Raw genomic sequence first — 7,636 nt, forward strand, 5'->3', positions numbered from 1 at the left:
GAAAGGAAAAGAAGGAAATGAGAAAAAACATAACAGAAGTAGGTGTAGAGTTTGCAGTAAGGAGGATATCATAGCTCAATTCCTGCAAGATCAAAACTACACTTCATGTTATGAAGTGATTTCATTTATTTCCATTCAAAAGTCAAATTACTTTCAAAAGAAATAGTCTTATCTTACACTATCAAACAAGACCTGAAAATGTGTAATTCTGAAGCGCCTACTCAACTAAAAAAATAGCGTACCATCAGTTTGATTATCATATGAAAACCAAAGAGAGAGAACTTCTGAAAGTTAGGAAGTTGGCAGAGCATGTGTGTATAAACAAAATGGTAAGTAACTTCCTCAACTTCACAGAAGCTGATTTTAGGCCTTTTGCTGAGCAGTGTTCTCCAAATAATGAGCTGCCATAGGAAAACTGCATGTGTAGCAACAGTGAATCTGCAGCACATACCCAGATATTTGGTAAAGATTCATTGCAAGGACATGTTCGTTTGAGAGGAAAAAAATGGGTTATAGAGCATTCATGTAACAATTGATTTTGCACTACAAAACTTAGATCATGTCAGCGAAATTAAATTATTTCTCAGCTACATTCAAATCTGATGCAGAAAAGGAGCATTTCCCCCCAGGGGAACAGTCCTTGTACTAAAAATTCATATACTTCACCTAGAACAGTTCTTATCAGAAGACTTACTTTTTGAAGTTAGTACAGTACAAACAAAAACCATGAGGCTTTTTTTCATTTTCTTATTTCAAAATAATTAGCTGGCAGATCGAAAGATAACAACCACCAAAAAAAGAGAAATATTCACAAACCTTCTTTTTTATTAATGCTTCTCATTCTTGAAAAGGTTTTTATTTTTGTTTAAAAACGGGAGCAACTGCCTGCTCCAAAACACCAAGAAGAACAAAACCAACCTTAGCAGGTCAGAACAAAAATTCATTTAACCCAGTGCTCTGTCTCTGTCAAAAACTATAGTAGATGCCCAGGTCAGGACAATCTTCCAGTGGTATTTCTGAATAATGCTATCCCATCCTCCAGAAAACTGTGGTTCATGGATTTCCTAGTAAGAGGCAGGGAATTTAAATTTAATAGCCCTCAACAGATTTAGTCTTCCATGAATTTGCACAGTTGCTTTTTGACCTCATGTAAACAACAGTCTGCACACAACATTGGATGTGGCTGTCACAAGCAAAATAACAAAATTGAAGATAAAATCTAATCTAATCAATCTTTTGTTTCTGTCTTAACAAAATCTGAACTCAGAACAAACTTACAGATTATGACAGAGCCAACTTCATGATTGCCCCCAAAAGGCCAAAGGGCAGGGGGCACTCAGGGAACCAAAAAAACAAGCCAAAAAGTCAAGCCATCTGAACGCACTGTTCCACAGACACCAGAAGTGGCTATGGGAAGGAGGAGGAATACGGGACTTCCACCTGTGTCAAGCCATTACAGGCTCAGGTCCTAACAGGCAATTTCAACTCTGACAAAGTCTGTCCTTACATTCCCTTCTCACCAACAGGATTTCTATTAGGAACTTAACCTCTGCAGGCACTCTGTAAAGATGACTGACTTAATGAGGGCTTCAGCTCATACCTCATGTTAATGGGATCCTCCCAAAACACAGTTTTAATTACTGCTGTGCACAGATGCCTTTGTGAAATCAATTCCAGCAGACAGAACACAGCTGTACTTTAGGATTTTAAACCCAGATCTCTCCAATTTTAATTTGTTGTGACTGTCCCCCCACCCCCACTACCCTCCTTTTTTTCTTTTTTTTTTTTTTTTTTTTAATCTGATGCATCGGGGCCTCTTCAGATAATTTATGCAGAGGACATACGGATGCTCTTAGATCCCACAGAACAGCAAAGGCCCATGAATATTGCCTCTAATATTGAAGGATAAACACAATTTTCACCTCTTACACATCAGGCTTTGCTGTTGCACAGCAAAGGCAGAGGGACATGGGTTACACCATAGACGGGTTACATCACAAGGACAAGAATTTTCTCCAGTCTGCTGGGTACTTCTAGAGCTTAACTCACTGTTGAACAAGTTCTACAAGACTGTCCTAGAGATGAAACGGAGGACTTGAGTATTAAATAACTGCCATCTTTTGGGTACCTTCACAGCCATGAAGCACGTATAGAAATGCTGATAGATTCTGTTAAGCTTATGAGCAACACTTTCTTAGAAGGAAGGCAGGGTCTGCACTTTGAGTCACAACAGCCAGAATTTCCAAGTCCGATCATCAGGTAAGGTTAGTGTTTCCCGTCTTTACTTACTAATCTCAGACTGTGTCTTCACAATAAACACTGAGCAATTTCAGGAACGTTGCTTGCTTTCTGCTGCTTTTCTGTGGTTCATTGCTATCGTAACTAGGTAGCACACATCAGGTGGAGGAGGAAGGGAAAGAAAGCCTTTCCATTAGAAAATGTTCAATACTGTCAACTGCAAACCCAAGCATGGCTCTATTCCCATGCCCGAATTTCTTCTTGTATGAGGGAAAAGAGCCTAATCACACACAACAAGGAAAAGCTGCTCTCCAAGATCCCCCTGAACGTGCACAGAACTGAGACAACAGCATATTCTGAAGTCTCAGTTGACAGGAAAAAAACAAAACTGTTACACCTGAAAGATAAGCAACACATCAAATGCCACGGCTCAGCACAATGAGATGGCATCTTCAGAAACCACAAGTACCAACACCATTTCCTCATGGTTACCATCCAATATCCTGCACTTCCATTCCCACTCATGAATGCCTTCATCTCCTTTCACTGGCAAAAATCCAAGACTCACTTCTGTTCTACTCTTCATCCTTTAATTCCCTTTCTAAGGAAGTATCTGCATACACAGTTTACTTTAGAGAATATGCCAAGTCTCTTAAATGTTCTGCCATCCTGGTTTAATGTTTTTCCTGAGTAGTAAATACTTCTGATACAGGCAAAAGAGTATCCAGGTACTTTTCCCATAACACTGAAATACAACCAAATTTTAAAATCACATGTCAGCTATGAAAATAAATCAAGGACTGCTATACATCTGCAAGGGAACAACCCAAAGGACTGCATCAGTAAACACCTCCACACTTCATTTTTTCTGGACTTCAGAGAATGCAGTGTAACAACTCACTCATATCCAAGCAATTAATTGAATACAATTTTTTGTTATCTTTTGTTAAGAATTCAATAAATTCTTTTCCACTGTAATGAGGTGCAAGAACAGATTCAGTTAAGGTTTTATGAAGTCAGAAGGAGACAAAGTGGTAAATGTATCACCTAAAAACCACTGCGTTCTCACTGATAACAACACAAATACATACTGGGCTACTTTAAGAGGAACAAGGCAAGCAGCTCTAGGGATGTCGTTAACCTCCTTTACTCAGCAGTATCTGCGGCTGCTTCTAGAACACAGTTTTAAGTTTTGTCATCATAATTCTCCCTCTCCCCGGCTCAAGAAGAAAGTGTAGAAACTGGAGAGAGGCCAGAGCTACCAAGATGGTCTGGGACCTAAAGCAAATTACCCACGAGGAGAGGTTGAGGATTTGTTTAGTAAAGTGGAAGCTAAGGGAAGACTCCGTAGTCACTTGCAACTAACTTCCTGAAGGGTGCTTACAATGGGGACGGAGCCAAACACTTCTTGTCAGCAGATTACATAACTAATAAATAACTAAAAAGCTACAAACCGCAGCTTGGGAGGTTCAAGTAGAAACTTAAGACTGTCTTTTCCAGCACATTTGTTTTAACGAAAACAGGAAAAACAAAGTTTCCATACGGAAAAGCCACAAGAACCACTTACGGGTCACCTTCTGAAACAAGTAACATGAAAGCTAGCATTCGCAGTGATGTTGATATGATATATTAGCAATGCTTTTAAGGATATCATCAATTTCTTTCCCATGAGTCTCTTTTCTAACGTTATAGTACCTGTATCAATCATCCCGTCCTGGCTATTGAAGGCACGACTTAAAACCACTAACAACTACACTAGTGACCACAGTCACTACAACGACTAACATTAGGCATTACCAAGATTTATCAAAACCAAGAGATTGATTTTTCTTTACCTAAATGAACAAGGCTTTCTACACTCTGCCCAATTCAAGCGACAGTAAAGAAGACAAATAAAAATGTCTAAGCAGGAAATAGTTACAGGGTTTTTTTTTTCCCCATACTGACAGAAATAGAGGAATAGAACTTCTACAAATCTATTTTTATAAAAACACGACAGTGAAACTAAAACCTAGGTCTGAAAAAAAGTCAGCATGCAGAAGACACAAGGTATAAGAGAACAAAGATCAAGGAGGAACACAGGAATAAAGGACAACAGTGAGCAAGCCTGACAATAATATTAAGGGAAGTCAGTCAGATTACATTGAAAATCTTGAGGAGAGGAATGGCCTTTCAGGTTAAAGGGAAAGCACCAGACTGACCAAAAACCCCTAACAGAAAAAACAGGCAGTAAAAAAAAAAATAAAAAATGAGTGGGACTATTCCACGGATTTGTTGGATGTAACTTACGAGAAAGTCTGTCATGGGTTATTGATGACAGAGAAAAAGCCGAACAGATACACAGAGACAACAGAGTATTTCTGATGTTTAACAGTAAGCTTATAAGATGACCAATCTCATCCCTTTGCCTTCTTCCCAGTTCACCTCATTTTAACAGATTTTCCAAAAGGTACGACAGAACACTTTACAACAAACTAGCGTGCAACAGCTGAAACAGAAAAGCAAGTTTCAGTCTGCCCTCATGCTCTGAAACATCTTGAAACCATTTCAGTTTAGCCATAGTCAAAACTTGCTTCTGACAATACAGTTTTAAAGTTTTATATGTAAAGCTCGGGTAACAAAAACCTTTATTATGTCATTTATACATACCCATCCAGAGAAGGGTAGAATGAAGGAATGAGAGAAGAAAAGCTGAGCACAATGAAGAAAAACTGGCGTTGAAGTTTCGAGAAACCAAAACCCATAGGGAACACGCTATTTGTGAAGACTGAGGTAGCTCTCACGAAAAAAAAATGGGCGTTGAAGTTTCAAGAAACCAAAACCCATAGGGAACATGCTATTTGCGAAGACTGAGGTGGTTCTCGGGTGCTACGAACACTAATTTGAACGCCGCGGCAAATACGTTACAGACATCACTGCATCGATGAGACACGGGAAGCAAGGCACATAGAAGCAGAAGTTGGAAGCAGCACCAGTACCGTATTTAGGGCCACGCTCTCACATTTTACACACGTTGTTGTCTGCTACGGTAACAAACTGAAGTAACGACTCACCACTGCTGCACTGACCCTGCCTTTGATTTAGGGAAGAATCTGGTTTACCGTAAAACTTCAACGGCTGCTCCGCAACCTGCAGGAAGGAAAGAACCACCTTGAACAAGGACCAACACTGGCCCCTTCCTACGAAAAACAGCTTGTGCCAACAAGCCGCGCGGCTTAACGCCTCGTACGCCTTCGATGCCTTCCGGTCAGACTCTACCCCGGCGGAAAACTCTTCCGAGGAGAAGCCGGGGCGCCGCTCCCAGGAACCGGGCGGCGGTTCGCGACGTCCGACTCCGAGAAGGCAGCCTGCCGTCGCCCGGCCATACAGAACGTCAGGCTGAGCCGCCTCGCCCCCGGCGGCCTGCAGCGGCCAGCCCGGAAGGTGACACACGACGCCGACGCCGGGCTGCACCGGCGCGGCACGGCACCGGGCTGGGCAAACGGGCACCCGGGCGCTGCAGCGGCAGCCGGTGCGGGGGACGAAGAGCGGCACCGCCCCGCGGCGCTGCGGCCCCGCGGCTCCTTCCCCCGAGGCCCCCGAGCCCTACGCCGCGGCCGCTGTTCCCTCCCCGCGGCCCAACCCGCCCCGCCGGCCCGCCTCCGCGCCGCGCCACCCGCCACGCCGAGCGAGGCGGGAGGCCGCCCGCCACTCCGGGGCGGCACCTCGCTGCTGCCGCCGCCGCCCCCAGGGCCCCGCCGCCGGCGGCGGGGGGGGGGGGACGGACACACGACCACGACGACCCCCGCGCGCGGCTCACCGCTGCCGGCGCCGCCCGCGGGACCGGGCCTGGCGCGCGGCACCCCGCGCCTCTTCCGAAGCTCGCGCCACGAGCCGCCGCCAGCCGCTGCGGCACCCCGCCTCCCACGGCACGCCGCCCTGACGTCAACGCCCGGCGACACGCGGGTGGGCGGGCGGCCGCCTCTCCCCGCGGCGCGCCCGTGGGGCCGTGGGGCCGTGGGCGGGGCCGCCGCCGCCACGCCTCCCCTCCCCCGCAGGGGGCGGGGCGCCGGGCGCCGCCTCACGTCGGCGGCTTCCCCGCGAGGGCGGGCCCGCAGCCGGCCCCTCCCCCTTTTCCTCCCCCTCCCCGCCGGGGGAGCCCGCCGCCGGCGGTCCGGGGTTCGCGGCCGCCCAACGGCGGCCCCCGGGGCCCGCCGGCAGGCGCCAGCGGCGCGGGCGGCCGGCCGCGGTGGCGGGAGGGAGTCCCCGGCAGCCGTGGTGCGCCGCTGCCTGCCACCGGAGGCAGGCGACGCCGGCTGGGAGCGGCCGAGGAAGACGAGGGCGCCCGGCGGAGCGTCGCTGCCGGGCGCGGTGGTTGCTCTGAAGGGCTGCGACGACGCGGAGAGGCGCGCAGGGCACCGGCAGCAGCCGTACACAGTTTTACGAGCGGCCGGCGCTGACCGACTCCGCTTCTGCTCGCTCGCAGGCTTTTGGGGGAGGCCGGGGTGCCGGAAAGGCGCCCCCGGCTGAAGCCGCCGGCGGCAGCCCCGCCCCGCCCTTCCCCCGTGACGGCTGCGGGGCCGGGAGGACCCGCCCCTCCCGGGCGCCGGCGGCAGAGCGCCATTGCGCCACACGCCGACGCTGCGGGGCGGGAGCCGAGAAGCCCTTTGTGCCTCAGGGAGGGAGGAAGGGAGCGAGCGAGCGGGCGGGCCGGCGTCGGCGCCCTGCTGCCTGAGCAGCGGAAGCCGCTGGGACTCGCCTTTTAAACCGTTTATTGAGAGTCGAAGGGCAAGGCCTGCGGCCGCTGTTACACGGCAGGTCCCTCCGGGACTGACGGGGGAAGGAGCGGTCCCAGCGGCCGGGACCACAGCAGCCTGGCACTGAACGCTCTGGCCCGCAGAGCATCCTCCGTTGCTCACGCGCGCACACGAGTGCCCCTCTTCCCCGGGGATCGGCTCTCCCGCCTCCAGCTGCCCGCCACGGGCGTCGCTGCCCCTCGCTCACACCTCTCCCTCCGCGTCGCCCCTGGCCGCACAGCCACAAAGCCGCGCCGGAACGGCCGGCGCAACCGACTCCCCTCTTGACGAAGGAAGGCGCACCTAGCTAGGGCGGCGCGCCGCCGTGCCGCACGACACCCGGCGCCGCGAACCTTCCCACGCGCCGGGGCTCTGCCCGCCGACCCCCCGCCCCGGAGGAGCCGTTCTCCCTCAGCTGCTCGGAGCAAAAGCAGATCTGGCGCCCCGTGCCCTGCCGCGCCGCCGAGCCCCGCCACGGCCGGGGCTGCCCCCAGCTCGGTTCGCGTGGGAAGCGCCCGCTGCCCTCGGCAAGATGGCGCCCGGCGGCTCACGTCGGCCGCCCGGCCCGCCGGCCCCGCCCCGCCGTGACGCGCCCCGCGCGCCGTGACGTGCGCCACCGGCGC

General features: G+C 50.9%; 1 protein-coding gene across 4 annotated transcripts in view; it reads right to left on the bottom strand.

Annotated features, from left to right (window-relative positions):
• Positions 1–6,180, bottom strand: part of IPO11 (importin 11) — a 112,555-nt gene extending 106,375 nt beyond the window's left edge. Inside the window, exons 1-2 of one of the 4 annotated variants that reach the window (XM_030004187.2) lie at positions 6,038–6,174; positions 5,307–5,367 (exon numbers count right to left, since the gene is read on the bottom strand). The gene's annotated coding sequence lies outside the window, so the exon portion shown is untranslated. Of the gene's footprint in view, positions 1–918; positions 1,101–5,291; positions 5,368–6,037 lie in introns of those variants that run through there. The other 3 variants (XM_030004184.2, XM_030004185.2, XM_030004188.2) reach the window with 3 other exon arrangements.
• Positions 6,181–7,636: the final 1,456 nt, after the last annotated feature.

The sequence above is a fragment of the Aquila chrysaetos genome, chromosome Z, assembly GCF_900496995.4.
Source record: "Aquila chrysaetos chrysaetos chromosome Z, bAquChr1.4, whole genome shotgun sequence".
In the NCBI taxonomy this organism is placed as follows: domain Eukaryota; kingdom Metazoa; phylum Chordata; class Aves; order Accipitriformes; family Accipitridae; genus Aquila; species Aquila chrysaetos.